The following is a 17,373-nucleotide window of genomic DNA, read 5'->3' as shown; positions in this document are numbered from 1 at the left end:
GCGGTGAACCTCCCGAGGAAATAATCTACAATCTGCTATTCTCCACATACAATAATCCGACATATCTTTCATTTCTGTAAAAACTTTATCAACAAGAAAAATAATTTAAAACACAGGTCATCACGAAAGCTTTAAAAATGAACTGAAGTGGTTGATTCACCCCTTTAAAAGGCCCTGGAATACTCATGTAAGTTTCATTACTTCCCGGTGTGGTAGAAGTAGCATAAGGCAGCAGAGGTTTCAGGTTTGGTTCCAGGTCCAATCCCACATCGGTGGCCATGGGAAGGACTCATAACTCCTCTAAGTTTCAGTTCAATTAGCTATAAAATGGGGCAATTGTTCTTATATTATCTACTTGGCAAGAATGGTTCATTTCATATCATTTTATGAAGTTGACTTTAGAGACCTGGAAGTTCCTCTCATGTCGGGAACACTGTAATAACTACTTGCTATTTGGGATCCAGACTAGCAAAGTGCAACAATAATGATTTTAATTTTTTGTCCAAGGGAAAAAACCTAATATTGAAAAGGAATAATTATTCATATTGATGGAAGGACCCACAATGATGAAATCACAAATCTTTTAAATATTGACAACAAGAACATTTCAGCAGGCAACTATTTAGCATAAAAATTATAAAGAAATGTGAAAACTGTTACTCTGGAGTGATATCTGAAATCGTTTATGAAGAAACTGTTTTTAGTAATAGGAACTATCCCCATTTTGCCAGAAGAACAGAACTGGGACCAAAAACCACAAACAAAACCAAAAACTTTATCAATCAGTGTTATGTGAAAAGTCATGACCCTCATTCACAGGAGAAAAAATATTATATTATGTTTTCAATTCCTAGAAAATTATGATTTAAATAAATGAAAAAACTCTTTACCAGATAAATTGTAATAATTTCTCGTTGAGTTAAAATATCCAGAATATGGAGAAATATTCTTTTCTGTAGTGATACTAACTATGAAGATGCAGAAATGACATCATACCCTGTGGATGGTGTATTTCAACAGTTAGGTGATGTCTACAGTTGATTTCAAGAGAATAAAAATTCATTAAGCACATATTATGTTTAGAGAACAAAAAAGGTTTGCTGGAGGAGGGTTGCTGCTTCATTCATTTAAAGATTTTTTCCAGGTATGCAGCTATTCTTGCCACTATCTTTAACCTGAAAACGTTCCAACATGCTTGGAAAAACAACCATAGTTTTGGAGTCAGAACTGGAGTGGAATTACCTTTGCTGTTTACAACCTACGTTACCTTGAACATGTTACTTCTCCTTCATGGACCGCCAGGAAAATGAGAGTTGGTCTGCTGTATGTGACCTCTACTGTCCATTTCAGTTATAGATTCTTTGAGAGATATTGGACCTGGAAGCTTTAGAGAAACATCACTTGTGTCAACATTTCTCTCCTTGAATTCATCAAGGAGAGCCATTAGAAGCCAGACAAGAAGTTCCTCTTTTCCATTTATTGAGGGAATATCACTTGCTTATTAGAGAAGGGTATTTCAGGCCTTACATAAGTAACATCAAAGGAAAAATTAACCAAATGTACTCAATGTTTTCTGTAGATAAATTAAAACAAATGCTGTTTGAGATCATAATTTTTCTTTATTAAAAAGTATATCAGTGCTTTTAGTTACTTCCTACTAATGCAAACTTCCCACTCTACTAATGCTTTTTGTCAGAAAGACCTTATTCTAAAGGCTAATGGGACAACATACTATGCAATGCAAAAAAATCCTTCAAGCAAGTGGCATAATGCAAAATGCCTATTTGTGCTATGAATAGGAAGAGAGTTTAGAAACAAATTTCATGAAATATACAACCAGGTCGATTGTACTACCATTCTTATCTGAAAATAAATTTGCACATGATATTAATGTGTCTCTGCAATGCAGTGAATAAAAAATGGTACCCATTCTTAGAAGGACAGAATGGAAGGGTCAGAATTCAGAGAAACTGGTCAAGTATTCCAGAGAAAATAGAAACCATTGAATTGTACTGATGGCTGAAATTTTTCAAGATAATCACAGCCTTGGGGTTACCTGTGTAATTTATGAAATCAGTTTTGGAAATGGATACTAAGCTAAATTAGGGAATGAAGATTTTATACACAGAGAGATTGTGTGTGTGTGTGTGTGTGTGTGTCTGTGTGTGTGACTTCTCAAAGAGCAGCAGTAAACTATTTGCATTGTAAAAGAAAGTCACCAATATGCTTTACAGTGTGCTGTAATGTAAAACATAGAAGGAGACACATGGTCCAAATAAATATCCTTTTGCATACACTTCTCTTGTGTAGATGTGCTTTCATCAAATCCTTCCATTCCCTTAAGTTATCATTCTACAGGGGGAAGAAACATGAGAATGAGAGAGTTTATATGCTGTATGCCTTTGGGCATGTCAGAACTTCTCATAGCCTTGTTGTATTTGATAATTCTTCAAATTTATAAATTGGCAATAAAAATAGTTCCTACCTTGGAGGGCTGTGATGAGGATTAAGTTAGATCACATATGTAAAACACCTTTTTAAAAATATGAAGGACTAAATAAAAGTTATCTCTAGTTATTTTGTTGCCTTTCATTGCCTCACTTAAATCAGTCCTCAAATTTTTGCTGTTTTGTTCAAACCACTAAATTCAATTCAATTCAATTTAATTCAGTTTAATAAAAGCATATTAAGAATCTTTGATGTTTCAGGCATTATGCTAATCATTTATGAGACTTTATTTCCCTCAGCCACCTAAAACACAAAAATGGTTTCAGCATTTTTAAAGGAAAATCCAAGCAACCATAGCAGATGTTATTCCTTCCATACATCTCAAATTCTGTATTTATATAAAATGGAATTCATTTTCCTTTAAGCTATCATGTACTACAAATTTCTTCAAGTCTTTTGATGGTTCCACTATTTCTAAACCATTTTGTTTTTAATATTAGAGGCATTCTTTATTCTACCCTCCTCTCTCATTTCCAGAATTCCAGTCTTATCTATTCTAGCCTCATAACAAATATCATAGTCTTCTTTTCTCTATACACACAGTTTCTACATTGGTCCAGTGCACTGTAATACCTAGTATTACAATTTTTTTTTTGCATTACTTCATACTGGCCACATTAACTACTTTCCTTCTTTCTTTCTTTCTTTCTTTCTTTCTTTCTTTCTTTCTTTCTTTCTTTCTTTCTTTCTTTCTTTCTTTCTTTCTTTCTTTCTTTCTTTCTTTCTTTCTTTCTTTCTTTCTTCCTTTCTCCCTTTCTTCCTTTCTCTCTTTCTTTCTTTCTCTCTCTCTTTCTTTCTCTCTCTCTTTCTTTCTTTCTTTCTTTCTTTCTTTCTTTCTTTCTTTCTTTCTTTCTTTCTTTCTTTCTTTCTTTCTTTCTTTCTTTCTTTCTTTCTTTCTTTCTTTCTTCCTTTCTCCCTTTCTTCCTTTCTTCCTTTCTTCCTCCCTTCCTCCCTTCCTCCCTTCCTCCCTTCCTCCCTTCCTCCCTCCCTCCCTCCCTCCCTTCCTTCCTTCCTCCCTCCCTCCCTTCCTCCCTTCCTCCCTCCCTTCCTTCCTTCCTTCCTTCCTTCCTTCCTTCCTTCCTTCCTTCCTTCCTTCCTTCCTTCCTTCCTTCCTTCCTTCCATCCTTCCTTCCTCTTTGGATCTAGCAGAAGTCCCAGGAGGAAGAGTAGCACTGCAGGTCCACACAGGATCAGGAGGGAAATGATCATTTAATACATTCACTGTCCACAGGTGTAATGTAATCACTCACTCTACCACTCCCTCAAGATGGATTGAATGAAGGCTGGTCCAGTCTCCTGGCAGCATCAAAGTCTCCTTCTTCAGAGAGACCCAACTCCACCTGGCTCCTTCCCAGAGAGCCAACTCTCAGTCTGAACTGACTCTCAGCTCCTGAGTGCTCTGGAATGTTGGCCCTGCCTTTGCCCTGTGAGATCTCCTGCTTCCTGCTTTTAGCAAAGAGCTAATCCTACAACAAATCGAATGCAATGGACTTCCCTACTAGTCCAATGCAGTGATCTAGAACAACTTGGAGGGATTTACAAGGAAGAACACTATCCACATCCAGAGGAACATCTGTGGGAGCAGAAACACATAAGAAAAACAACTGCTTGATCACATGGGTCGATGGGGATATGGCTGGGATGTAGACTCTAAATGAACCCCCTAATGCAAAGAGTTCAAATATTCATTTTAAGATTTTCTATCTCCTATATTTTTGTAATAACAGTTCTTGGATTTCAGGGAGGATATATGTAGAAGAGATTCCATTACATTATTTTATAAGTTCCATATTTAATCCTTTTTATTATAAAAAACAACTTTTGTATTCTTAGAGTTACCTTAAAATCAGGTGTTTATATTACAATATGACAAAAGGTACAAAATTTATAGATGGTTGAGAAATCATATTTAGGATGATATTATAGAAATATTGGTGGATTATCAGAATAGGAACAGGAACTGGCCTCAGGATACCATTAGGAGAGGGAAATTCTGGAGGAGGAGACCATCTGTGCCATTGTAAATTGGCCATTTATTTCTCTAGAATTTTTGGTGTTTGAGAATTGTCTAGAACACCTAGTCACATAACAAATGTGTTTCAGAGATAGGAGACCTGCCTGATTTTAAGACCAGCTCTCTTAGACATTACTTCTTATGGATAATTGTATAATAAAAATCTCAGACACAGCTAAGATGAGAATTTTTATAGCCAACAATGGATTGCCTAACTTTTTTTCTCCAAAATTACAAATCACCTTTGGGTGAATTTAAAAGTACTTTTGATAAAGTCCAGAGTGTTCTTAGCTATTTAAAAATGATCTTTAAAAAGACTGAAATAGAAAATCTTAAATTTGAAAGTGATATTAGTGGTCATATGATTCAACCTCTCACCCAAATTAAAAATTAATCTACAGATAGTAATGAATACATTATCAAGTCCAGGGTACACTGTTTGTATCTTGAGAGTTAAAAAGAATTATTATTATTAGTTTTTAAAACCTTTACTTTCCATCTTGGAATCAATACTGGCTATTGGTTCCAAGGCAGAAGAGTGGTAAAGACTAGGCAATGGGGTTAAGTGACTTGCCCAGGGTCACAAAGCTAGGAAGTGTCAGAGGACAGATTTGAACCCAGGACCTCCCATCTCTGGACCTGGCTCTCAATCCACTGAGCCTCCATTGCTCAGTGGAGCCAGTTGCCTCCATTAAAATGAATTTTAACATATGACTTGCTTGCCTTTAAGGCATTTACAATTTAATTAGGCTTTAAAGATGCACAAAAGGAAAATATCAGTTAAAAAAGTAATATATATTTAGTGTCAAACAAGTTACCAATAAGGTAATTGAAATGGGAATTTAGAGAAGTGGGAGATCCCTGAGAGATGAAAAAATCTAGGAGGGTTTGACCAAACAGAGAGAACTTGAGTTATACATTTAAATTCGACCATCATTTATAAAGTGTCCAAGAAAAATATTTAGGTAGATCCAGGAAAGCAAAGACAAAATAAATAACAATTTTGTACCAAAGACAAAATTTAAAAAAGAAAAGTTCCTTCTCTGAAAGAATATTTGTTCTAACCTTGAAAGTTAGACTAAATCTTTGTTGTAAGTAGATTTTTTAAGAGATGCTATTATAGTTTAAGTATAAATTAAAACATCCTTGATATAAATGTGGGTATACGTAGTCAACAATGCATCCCAAGTTAGACAATCAAATAAGTTTTCTTGCTAAGTCAGATGATTTCCTGAAGTTCAAATGTCTTCTCTTTCTTTTCCATAAAAGGACTTTTTGGTGCAAATATTTTTTAAAAAAGCAGCAAGAATTCTAAAGCTCAGTTACATGTTCATGTTAAATATAGATATAAGGTTTTCCTTTTTTTAGTCCTGTTTTAAAATGGATAAAGGGATAGCTTTCATCATAACTGAAAAAGTTCTCAATTATTTTTTGCTATACAGGATTATAACTTAAGAATCACAAAAGACTTCCTCAGAAGGAAATTTATTTTGTTTTTTTAAGTGTTCCTTAAAAACATTCCTTTAATTGAATTGACCTGAAAAGAGATATCCCATTTTCATCTGGATCGCTCTTTAATATCTTATAAGCTGCGTGGAAAAGTATAAGTGGAGTGGTAACTGGCTGGACCATTCAACAGATACTCTATTCCATATCCTTAATTCTTTATCTTTTAATAAGCTCAGTGCAAAGTCTTTCACTTTTACTAGTTGATTCCCTAATGGATTCAGAAGCAAGAAAAGAAAATAATCAAGGAAATCCTGTTAACAGAGTTCTTTCTAACACTTGAAAATATGAAATATATACTATCTGGAATATCATGCAATACTTTGCTTTTTTCTCATTTTTTTCCTTCTTATTTCACTTCACTTGACAGAACAAGTGATCATAAGAGATCTAAAAGGAGGTCCCTAAAACATTGGATGAAGTTATGGATGGGTTGCAATCTTCACTTTTGGAATAAGTACTTGTATCAATGAGGACACAGACCCATAAAAATAATGAAGTAAAACATTATCTAAAATTTAATTTAAATAGGAAAGGAATGAATTGTGACAAAACCCAATTATTCTAGTCTATATCTTCCTTCTTAATGCATCCATGATTAAAAGCCCTGTAGGGTCAGAAAGAGAAAGCCAATGTGACTCAGAATAGAAATAAATCCTGGAGCTGGTAACACCTAGTTTCAAGTAGTGAACCAGATACCTGCTGGATGTGTGACCCTAGGCAATTAACTTAACCTTCACATTCTAGGTTCTTCTCTAAGCATATAAGTGGCTGAAAAGGTGTTGACCTCCATTGGTTGATCCAGAAAATTTCCTCACGTAGGCGTCCCTATCCCTATTAACAAGAAAAAGAAGTGGTATTAGAGAATAGTATTAGTTAACAACTTCATAGAAAACCAATAAAGACCATTTGAAATGATTCTTGTTATGTGTCTATGGATCATATTTATAGTGACTAACGAGAATGAGAGATAGATAATGATGGTAGATTTATTGTGGTTGGGCATAGAGATGGTTAATAAATGTTTTCAAATTATCTTTCGATAGAGATATAGCATTTGCTTATCATCCATTTATCTACACTCATTAATATTTCCCTATCATCTAGCTAACTCTATTTGCTTACTAGAGGCATTATAGTTTGGAGACAAAGAAACAACATATGAGTTGTTTTCAATAATCTTCATGAATCATCTCACAAAGATATTTAAGATTATGTGTTGGGCATTATTTATGCTAGTTGTTTGTTTGTTTTTACTTCATGCTGTGTTTTATAACTGTTGGATGAAATGTCTAACAGGATGATTCAGAGAAGCTCAGAAATTGTGTAGTTGAGTCAACATCCTCAGGAAGGTACTATCTAGATCTTGAGCTAATACAGTACTTTCCTTGATTTACTAATGAAGTAGATTAAGTGGAAGAGCAACAATATAGCAAATATACAATGGATGCATACCATTCTTCTTCCTTTTCCATAGCTTACCACTTATATCTGAAATGGATGGTTGGGTACAAAATAACCTTTGGAGCCAAGTCAGCATTTCTCTAGCTATCCTCACTATTTGTTCTCTAACTATGATTTTATTTTAGATAGTAACCTTGCTTAGATTCTGTTGTAAGGTCACCTCATGTTTAAGTTTCCAAGAATTGCTGAATTTTAGTCTTGTTTTCCCTGAAGGAGATACCTGATGAGAGTTCTAACTAAGAAGAGGTAGAGGGACTTGGGACAGAAGTGCCAAAGGCCAAAACATATAAAAGATGGCAAGAAGTTTTGCAGTTATTTGGAATTTTGCTAGACCCATAAATACTGTTAAACTACCCTTGGAGAAGGAATGGTTTAAATTGGGCAGGGGAGGAAATGAAACTTTTATTCCAACACTTAAATTCTATTGCAAAAGACAGAAATAAAAATACCCACTATTATAAACATAAAAACTCATTTAGAAGCACCAGGTTTTGTCTCCATTTTCAGATGTCATGCATTGGTTTCTTTCCTTTTAAAATAACCAGGCTCATTTTGATAGTAGTTTCTGGTGCCATTATGAAATAGCACTTATTTTATTTGCTATTCCATGGCATTTAATCACAGATAGAATGAAAACCAAGAAATAGCACTAAATTATTTCGATTTTGACCTAATTCTTTTTCTTCATATTTAAATGGCATTCCAGATATATTTTCTTTGACACTTTGATGAATCTGGATACTCATCAATGGAAGGCACTCCCCCTAATGAAGAAGATAAAAAAAAAATCTATCTATGTCTTCTTAACCTGTATGAATCTTGTACGTATCCTATCATAAATCATCCATGCCTTTATTTAAGATCTCTTGACCTTGTTTGGATCCTATCAGCTCTCTGACATTCTTGCTTGGGGTAGCAAATTTCTTTTTCCTGACCTCTATGTTTCTGATAATTTTATTTTTAACACTGCGGTGAAATTATACATCAAACATACAATGTAACCTTTTCATAACTAATGTGTGCTCTCTTTTATCCTTTGGTGATTCAAAATTTTAATTTTTAGAGTTTGTGGAATTACATGGTTTACAGTCATGCAGCAAAACAAGAACAAATATTGATATCAAAAACAAGACTTTATTTCAGTGAAAAATCTGGCATGGTTAAAAGTATGATGCAATTTTCACCAGCAATCTAACTTGTTTTCATCCTAGTAAATTATTTTTCGTTCATTGTCCAGCCAAAGGCTCTTTTGCTATTTAGTTAAGATTAGTTAAGAAGTTAAGAAGGCTTAACTCTTTTGCATAGTTACAGAATTCTGCTAGAGGGGCATGAAATCTTATGGAAAAGAGAACACATCTCAAAGCCAGACCTGGAATTAGATCCTATCTCTGTTTCCTAGAACATTTGCTCAAATTTTAAGTGTTTGAGGAAACTATGATTATAAGTTGCAGCGAAGGTATTAACTTGTACTGATAGGGGACTTTTTTTTTTCATCTCAGGAATTAAATACGAAAGCTCAAATGCAGTCCATATACATATTCCTATAGATTTTAAAAGAAATATTTATGGTATTTAAAGGATTTACAACATCAACACATTAACATCTACAAAAGCACTTGCTATCTTTGGGAGTCTAGCTTTTGTTGGAACTCGAATATAGAACCCCCATGAAATTTACAAGCAAGTATTCCTATTTAAAATCTTGATTGATAGTGATAAAGACTCCTTGAACCAAGTCAATGCTGCTATTACATCTTTAAAGACATTTAAAGACATATAATATCATTTTCAGATGATAGCCTTCCAGGTCATATTTTTCTCTAGCATGTCTTATCAACAAGCAATAAAATCAATGAGAATTTGCATTTTTTATACATTTCTGTCATTCATGTGACCACAAAGATGAAGTCTGCTATAGAAAATTATTTAAGAACACCTGCCTGTTCAATTTTCATGTTTTCCATTTGCCTGTGAATTAGTCTCAACATTGTTTCAGAGATTGGATAGTAGGAATTTAAAGGTTGTTAACATTTTCGTGATCAACCTGTTTAGAGAAAGTAATCTTTGCTACCTCCTCTCTGTCTTTGAACTGAGACCAGGACCCCTGACCCCGTAGAAATGACACCGAGTGCTCCTTTCCACTCGGAGACAGTATATAGGCAGTAGAGTTGCCAAATAGTGCTGTCTTGCCCCCATTGTCAGCAAAGATTCTGCCATGCTTTCTTTCTCCTCAATTGTCTGATCCCATTGCAATCTCTAAGACTACTTCTGCTTCTCCTGCTGCTACTTGTGCTCTGAAGTGGCCCTCCTCTTAGTATTATAGACTTCTCTTGCCAACCTCTGAAGCTATTTTCAGCTAGAAAAATTTCACTCCAACCTTTTGTTGGCTCTTCTTGTTGTTGTTTGACTTGAGGCATTATATTAAAGTTGTTTGGAGGGTAATTTGGGGAGAGTTCAGAAAGGTTGCTGCCTCTGCCCTGCCATCTTAGCTCTGCCTGAGTTGGATTGCATATTAAACCATTTTGCTTTCTATTTTACCACAGCATACTTCTTCTCTCTTATTCAATTATCCCTTGTACCAGAGTCTAGTTCTGTGGCTTGTTCGTTCAGAATTTTGAAGGGATGATAGAGGAAGGGTTTAGTGGCAGAGACTATAGTAGCAAGAACAAAATGGTTTAGTGGAACTCAGAGGAGAAACGTGTGGGCACAATTATGCTACCTAAGCAGTGAGTGTGAGATGACACTGACTCATTAGGTTAGGGGGATCATTGATTCGTTTCTCTATTGTTAATTCATCATATTATATCTTTAGTTGTCATTGTGCTTTGGCCTATAGAGACATTTGCAATTCCTTGATTTCTTGCTCATCATTTTTATTTTGGAGTAGTTTCTAGAGTTCAGAAGCACTGTAGAAACTATCTAGCCTTTTATATTGCTGATTCCATTGCTACCCCTGATCTCCATGCAACGTATTATAATTTTATTAGGAAATTTTTGTAACCTCTACCAATTGTGCCTAGTATTGCCCTGGAGACAAATAGAATGATGCTAATTCTTCCATGGAATGGTATTTCCAACACTTGAAGACAATTGCAATGTTCGTCTTAAATCTTTTCTTTCAGGATAAACATTGATTTTCTTTAACTTATTTCCTTGGCATAGACTTGAAACCTTGACAATCTTAGGTGCTTTACTCCTGGTCTTCTCCAGTTTTTAATGTCCTTCATAAAAGGATACCTAAAACTTGAAGAGAATACTGCAAATGTTTTCACTTACAGTAGAGGGCAGCAGGACGACCACTGGATTATTCTTCCAATCTATGCCTCTTCAAAAGCAGCCTAAGATAGCATTAGCTTTCTTATATCACACAATTAATTTATATTGAGTTTATGGCCTTCAAAAATCCCTAGATTCCTTCTTAGCAAAATACTTTCTAGCTATAGTTCCCTATATTATACTTAGAAAACTGGTTTTTGAACACAAGAAAAAAACGAATATCCACTTATGTAAGAGATTTCTCTTTTGGTATATATGGTTTGATTTCTAAAAAGAGAAAAGAATATTTGTATAAGGAAAGCTGATATAGCCCATTTATAATGGAGTTGACTCATAAAATCTTGAGGAGGTACTCATATTCTTCTGATGTCCTAAGAGATAACGGTGTCTTAGATGAATGTACTAAGAGGACCTGTTTAAAAGTTACGTTCTAATAACTCATTTATAAGTGATTACAATTTTAAGGTATTTAAGTGAAAAAAATCCTAAATCAATTGTTTTTGGAACAAGAAAAAGATCCTGTTTGAACTTGTGGGTTCATACCTCTAAAAGAGAGAGATTTCTTGAGTTTTGCATTATAAAAGAAAGATAAATCACTGACCATTAGTAGATTTTTGTTTGAGACACTGAGTGATATAAAGAAGCCAAGGAAGAAGGAGGAGGAAGAAGAAGAGGAGGAGGAGGAGGAGGAAGAAGAGGAAGGAGGAAGAGAAGAAAAGGAGCTCCCCTTCACATCCCCTTCAGCACTGACCATTGTCGTGTGTGTGTGTGTGTGTGTGTGTGTGTGTGTGTGTGTGTGTGTGTGTGTGCGCGCCAGTCTGATGAGGACTAACCCTCTCACTTTACAAATGATGACACTGATTCACAGAGAGCAGCTATAGATTTCTGGAAGCCACAATCAGTTTGTGGCCACACTGGATGTGGATCGTAGATCTCTGACTTCAAGGCCAGTCATGATTTCGCTATATCAAGTCAGCATGTGTTCCAAACATGATGACATGCAATACAGAGCCCGTACCACCCGGCCGCGATCCTAAGTTATATAGCACTATACATAGGGAGCAAATCATAAACCCTGTCCTAGAGTGGAAATGTGTAGAGCAGCTTTTGGGTGAAAAACATGGTATTGAATGTAAAGTGCAGTCATGGGTTTTTTTCTTTCACTGATGTCTTTTTTCCTTTGAATGGACACAAACAAAGCTTTGGTAGTGTTAGAGACAAAGAGATTTTTCCATGCCAATATAGAACAACAGAATCTACTGAGACACAAAAGATAAAAGCAATAATGACAAGAGGGCTGAGAAAAATGACTCTGTCTCCTCTTTCTCTTTCTTTCAGATTCAATTGCACGTCTAGCCAAAGATGTTGGTAATCTCTCACTCAGGATCTGGCAGTTATCCGGGACGATGAAATGTGTTCTCAGCCCTAGGCAAAGGGGTTCAGTGAGAAGATTTCATCTTTGCCCGGAGACATTCTGCCTGGCTTCTCCTGTTGAATGTAGTTGCGCACAGCCTCCAACAGACTCCAGAGCTCTCGGTCTCGTCAGATACAGGACAGCCTTTCTAGTCACATCACAGTAATACAGAGTCAAAATGACGACGAGATAAAACCCCAAGCTGATGCCAGGGAATGAATTCTACCAAGGATCACAAAGTAGCACCACTCAGGAGCCCAGAAGAGAGCAGAGCAGTGTGTGAGAGCAAGACAGAGACCTTCCCAGACACCAAGTCGGAGAGAGGGATAAAGAGACTTGGGGACAGACAGAACGTCAGAGACACACTATTCAGAGTGGGAGGGCAGAAGTAGACAGGCAACATCTAGCAAGAAACAAAAAACAACCAAGAGCAGCATCAAGCAGGGAACAACTTTAGACATAGCAAGTAATGGCGCATCAGAAGATGCTGAGGACTGAGGCATTCGGGACATGACTTGCCCTTCACTGGGTGTCACATTTCTGCTGGATTTGTCTCCTCTCTGGTTATCTCATTGTCACTACTAGATGCTGCACCTCTATACCAGATTCAGTGTTTTATCTCAGCAGGTCTACTTGATGGCTTCTAATCTCCTGAAGACTAGCATCTAGTGACTTGAAAGACTTTCCCTAATGAGACCCAGTGTATAATTTTAGCCATAGTCAGAGGGTATAAATGACACTCCTCGGTGTAAGAAAAGCCAGAAAGGGTAAGTTCAATATCTTTACTATTTAGTGTTTTTTTAATCCATATTATGAACAGATAATATAAAAGGTAAGTTAGAAAGATATGACTCCTAAATGGGTAGTTCTAAGAAAATAAAGAGAAAGAGAACAAGTTAAGAGCCTATGTCAAATGAGGGTCTACCATTAAATATGGTGTTATATTTCTGGCATTGAGTCTAGTCAAGATAGGCTGGGCTAAGGTCACAGGAAGTAGTAGCTTTTGCAAGGTCTCTCTTATAGCTGGTTTTTTGATACTGAATTAGTTGTCCTTGGGTTTTCTGGATAAGGGATCTAAGTTCTCAGATTTCTGGACAATAATTCAATTTTTGGTTCTAGACTAAGGGGTTCTATTTGAGGGAGTAAAAAAATTCCCAGAATATAAAAGGAATTCATTATGGAACACCTTTATTTCTACACACTGAAAAGACAATACTAAGCAAGAAAGCATCATAGAATGATTATAATTGTTTGAGACACTAATAGGCAAGCTTCATGGGACATGTGCAATAGGACATCCTCAGTAGCCGGTTTTCATTTCACCTCCACTGAGTAGAGCACAATCAACACCAATTGGATTTTTTTATTTTTTGGTTATATTTGTTTTTCTCTCTGTGGAACATTCTTTCCTTCTTAGCTGGTCTGCCACTGTGACTGTTGCCATTGCGACTGCTCTGTTAGCAAATATAACCCTCCTCAGTTGCCCAGGAAGGGAGGAGGCTACCAGTTGCTTTGGAAGATTTCACAAGGCTTTGTATCAATGGAAGAAGATGTGAATAGATGTTGACTTCAAGTCAGGCATAAAGTTGCCTAGGAAGCCATATACACAAAGATTACAGCTAGGTAAGGGGAACAGCATTCTCCTAGTTACTCTCTGGACCTCAGAGGCATCCTTTCATTTTAAGGTTAAATGGGGGAAAAGACCTTGAGAGTAGGGATTGCCTCTTTAGTTTATCAATGGAATTCCAGCTCCAGCACCAGTATGTTCTTTATTCCTGACAGAAGTTGTCAGAGAATATCTGTTCCTACTCTGAAGTGTGGGCAGGAGAGGAGGGAAGAGAAAAGGAGGAAGTAACACTCTGTCATGTATCCTGGAGGAGGGGGGTTACTTTACTTCATAATTAGTTGGAACAAACACAGCTCAGATATATAGAGAACTGAATCAACTTTTAAGAATGCAAAGCATTCATCAATTGACAAATGGTCAAAGGATATAAATGGACAATTAGATGGAATTAAAACCATCTTTAGTCACATGAAAAATGCTCTGGGGGCAGCTAGGTGGCTCAGTTAATTGAGAGCCAGGCCCAAAGAGAGGAGGTTCTGGGTTCAAATGTGACCTCAGACACTCCCTAGCTGTGTGATCCTGGGCAAGTCACTTAACCCCTATTTCCTTAAAAAAAAAAAAGAAGAGAAGAGAAAAATGCTCTAAATCACTATATAAGAAGTAAATGTTATGGTTGGACTGAATATATATATATATATATATATATATTCATATATATATTTTTTAGTTGGTCACTGGGGATTTAAATTCTAAATCCCAATGAAATAGTCAAGTCAGAATGGAATTTTATGGTGGTTTATTTACAATGGAAGGAAAAAAATTGAGAGAGAGAGAGAGAGAGAGAGAGAGAGAGAGAGAGAGAGAGAGAGAGAGAGAGAGAGAGAGAGAGAGAGAGAGAGAAGAGAGAGAGAAGAGAGAGAGAGAGAGAGAGAGAGAGAGAGAGAGAGAGAGAGAGAGAGAGAGAGAGAGAGAGAGAGAGAGAGAGAGAGGACAAAGGGAAGATTTGCTCCAACCTGGTCTGAGCCAGTCAGGAGTTCAGAGGTCTCAGCTAAGGGGTCTTTCCAGAAAAACCAAGGAAAAGGGAGTCCCAAGAGATGGGCATTTCCAGAGGCTGTTGCCTCCAGAAAAGCCAAGGAAAGTGGAGTCAGCCTTATAACTCACCATGTGATCTTCTAAGGGAAGCAATCTGAGGTATCACACTGGAGCTCCTCCACAGTTGAGTTGCACTGCCAAGTCCCTCTCAGAGGAAGTGAAGAGAAATACAAAGGCAGCTCTTTTCGTCACTTCCTGTGTCTTACATGTACCAATGGTGGCTTAAACTTGGCTTTGGATGGCCCACGGGGTCAGTCAATTGTTTCTGATTTGTCATTTGCTAGCACATTCGGGTCATAGACCTTCCTCCCCCACACTTAGTCCTAAAGTGGGGTGTATACATTCCTGGTTGCTAGAATTCTAAAGAATAAGAAGAGTGGGATAAAACTAAAATTCACAACTATAAATTAGAAAAATGCAAATGAAAACAATTCTATGGTTCTAGCCCACAACTAACAGATTGGGAAATAGGATAAAAAAATGAAAATGTTAAATATTAGAAGGGATGTGGAAAAATTGAGACGCTAATCCATTGTTGATGGATCTGTGAACTGATAGAACCATTCTGGAGAGCAAATGTGGAACCATGCTCAAAGGTCCATAAAACTATGCATGTCTTTTTGACCCAGCAACACCACTACTAATTCTATAACCCAAAGAGGTCAAAGACAGGGGGAAATGTTCTACTTGTACAAAAATATTTATAGCAGCTCTTTTGTGGTGGCAAAGAACTGAAAACTGAAGGGATTTCCATCAACTGGAAGATGGTTGAACAAGTTCTGGTATATGATTTTAATGGAATACCATTTTGCTATAAGAAATGACAAACAAGATGATCATGAAAAACCTGGAAGGACTTTTATGAAGTAATACCAAGTGAAAAGAACAGAACTGGGAGAATATCGCACACGGCAACAATAGTAGCATATGATGATCAACTGTGAATGACTTAACTATTATCAACAATGCAAGAATCCAGGACAACTCCAAGGGACTCATGATGAAAACAGCTACTCACTGCCATAGAAGGAACTGGCAATCTGAATGTAGATTGTGGCATACCATCCTTTATTTCCTCCATCAATTTTTATTGCATAAACACTATGTATCTTCTTTCACAACATGATGAACATTGAAAAATATATTGTATGATAACACATGTACAACCTATATCATATTACCTGCCATTTTGGGAAGAGAGAAAAGGTGGTGGGGGAAGGAGAGAATGTGGATTGCAAAATGTCAGAAAATGAATATTAACAATTGTGTTGATGTGTAATCTGGAAAAAGTAAAAATTTTTAAAAGAGAAACAAAGAAGTAAATATATATATATATATATATATATATATATATATTAAAATGGGAAATCAAGCTAAATGGTGAGAATTATATGTTGGGGAAACAGGATTCCAAGACTTCTTTCAATTAATTAGAGAAGTTTTCTAAAAGTGAAATTATCACAGACTCATTACACTACTGCTGGGTGAAGTTTATTTGCATCTAGTCAATAGTGTAAGATAAAAAGCATTGACACCACAGAAGTTCATGAGCATTCATGTCTTTGGAAGAATGATACAATGATTTGGCTTCTTTCAATGGCTTTCTCTCATGTCCATCCAGCATCATCTTGCTTCTGGAGTCTCCCATCTGCTCACATTCACAGCTCTGGTTCTGCTCAGCTGTGCTTCTCTATTCTAATTACTGCTATCTTCTTTTTCCAAGTTAATGCTTGCCAGCTTTCTCAACCAAAGCTGACACCTCGGTCCCACATTGCTGTTTTCCCCTTCCCAGTTCTCCCATGCTTGATATAATCTTGACCCTAGGCTCAAGGCACATCCTATTTCACCAGAATTTTGACACCTAAAGTTTATTTCATCAATGATATGAGTGAGTAAAAGGAAAAAAGTATTGGAAAGTGTATTGGTATAGCACCTTAAGTCAGCTCTCCTCTCTAGCCTCGACACCCAATATTAAATTTGATCCTAAAGCCAAAACTACCTAAGGTTCAAGGTCCTTTATGAAAGAGCCATCTCTTTCATAAAAAAAATTAATGTTTGTGAGCTCCCATTGACTATTTCCCTTTAAATATCAGCAAGCATTTCTTAAGTACTTACAATATGCTAGAAAATGGTAATTGTGAGGAATACAAATACAAAGAGAAGATAGTCCCTGCCAAAATATATCCATTCTTAATAAATCCTTACATAAAAAGAACTCACTGGGCTAACAAAAGGGCAATGGAGTCCTAAGAAGATAAAGAATAGAGATTATTACTGGTTTGTAATCAGATACACCAAATGGAGCTAAAAGCATATTGTCAATAAGAAAATCTTTGGTAGCAAAATAGACTACGTCTTCAGCTTCCTTTCCTTCTCCCAAATACTCAATTTTGTAGAACATAAGACTTGGAAGGCATCTGTATCTAAACATGAATCTTCTCTAGAATCCTTCCTCCTTTGCTTTTGTTTAATAATCCATTGAATGATTAGTACCTATTAAAAATGGGTTGGGGATTTAAAGGATTGGTCAAA

At 36.2% G+C, this 17,373-nt stretch overlaps 1 long non-coding RNA gene across 1 annotated transcript in view; it reads left to right on the top strand.

Annotated features, from left to right (window-relative positions):
• LOC130458551 (uncharacterized) overlaps positions 1-14,533 on the top strand; it is a 161,606-nt gene extending 147,073 nt beyond the window's left edge. The window contains exon 4 of the long non-coding RNA XR_008917962.1: positions 12,107-14,533. This is a non-coding gene — a long non-coding RNA (uncharacterized LOC130458551). The remainder of the gene's footprint in view (positions 1-12,106) is intronic.
• Positions 14,534-17,373: the final 2,840 nt, after the last annotated feature.

This window comes from Monodelphis domestica, chromosome 3 (assembly GCF_027887165.1).
Source record: "Monodelphis domestica isolate mMonDom1 chromosome 3, mMonDom1.pri, whole genome shotgun sequence".
Classification (NCBI taxonomy): domain Eukaryota; kingdom Metazoa; phylum Chordata; class Mammalia; order Didelphimorphia; family Didelphidae; genus Monodelphis; species Monodelphis domestica.
The sequence above is the reverse complement of the archived record's forward strand: the minus strand, read 5'-3'. Positions and strand labels throughout refer to the sequence as shown.